Raw genomic sequence first — 863 nt, forward strand, 5'->3', positions numbered from 1 at the left:
TTAATATCACACCCTAAAAAATGTATACATTTAATTATTAAATTTTATAAATTATATGTGTAAATATAGAAAAAAATCATAAATATAAAAATAAACTTTAACATAATTGTTTAAAATTATTAATTTTGCTCAAAAACAATAAAGTTCTAGTTTAAGTTCCTGCTAAAATGTTAACCATTTTTTACTTTAAGCGACTTTAATTACCAAATTCGATTTTGACCCATCAATTGACGTTGACCGTTTAATTAAACAGATATTTAAAAATCGAAACGGATTGCTCGTCTTGCTAATATTAAACCCTGAAAAGGGTACTGTATTAAACTCCTATCAATTAACATAATACTAACTCAGATGTCTTGCAAGAAAAAAACCTTGCATTAAAACGTACATGATATACTTTTTTTTTTATTTTTTTGAAAATCAATTTTATATCATCAACAAAATAACAACCGAAGAAGCAGAGCATGGAGGAGATGACCCAACCATACAACTGCCAAACACGAAAGAAGTATAAAAAAGTAGCGCCGCTGCCGGGGATCGAACCCGGGTCTCCCGCGTGACAGGCGGGAATACTTACCACTATACTACAACGACTTTTGATAAAACGCACATGATATACTAATTAGTCGACAGCCGATGCTGTAACACAAAAAAAGGATTCATCGCTAGTCCTATTTGTAATTTTGGGATTGAATCAAGACATCACATTTTATATTCATGGGAGTTTGTTGAGGATATATGGCGTCTTTTATTAATCTTGGTTGGGAAAAGGTAAGTGAACGAATGCGGTTGATGTCTAGTGTCTGCTAGAATGCATACCATATATTCGATGAAATGCTTCAATGAGCTTTAAAGAAATAACA

At 31.5% G+C, this 863-nt stretch overlaps 1 non-coding gene across 1 annotated transcript; it reads right to left on the reverse strand.

The window, feature by feature from the left end:
• Positions 1-522: 522 nt before the first annotated feature.
• TRNAD-GUC (transfer RNA aspartic acid (anticodon GUC)) lies at positions 523-594 on the reverse strand. Its single transcript has one exon. It is a non-coding gene; the product is annotated as a tRNA-Asp (tRNA).
• Positions 595-863: the final 269 nt, after the last annotated feature.

Source organism: Rutidosis leptorrhynchoides, chromosome 7, assembly GCF_046630445.1.
Source record: "Rutidosis leptorrhynchoides isolate AG116_Rl617_1_P2 chromosome 7, CSIRO_AGI_Rlap_v1, whole genome shotgun sequence".
Taxonomy (NCBI): Eukaryota; Viridiplantae; Streptophyta; class Magnoliopsida; order Asterales; family Asteraceae; genus Rutidosis; species Rutidosis leptorrhynchoides.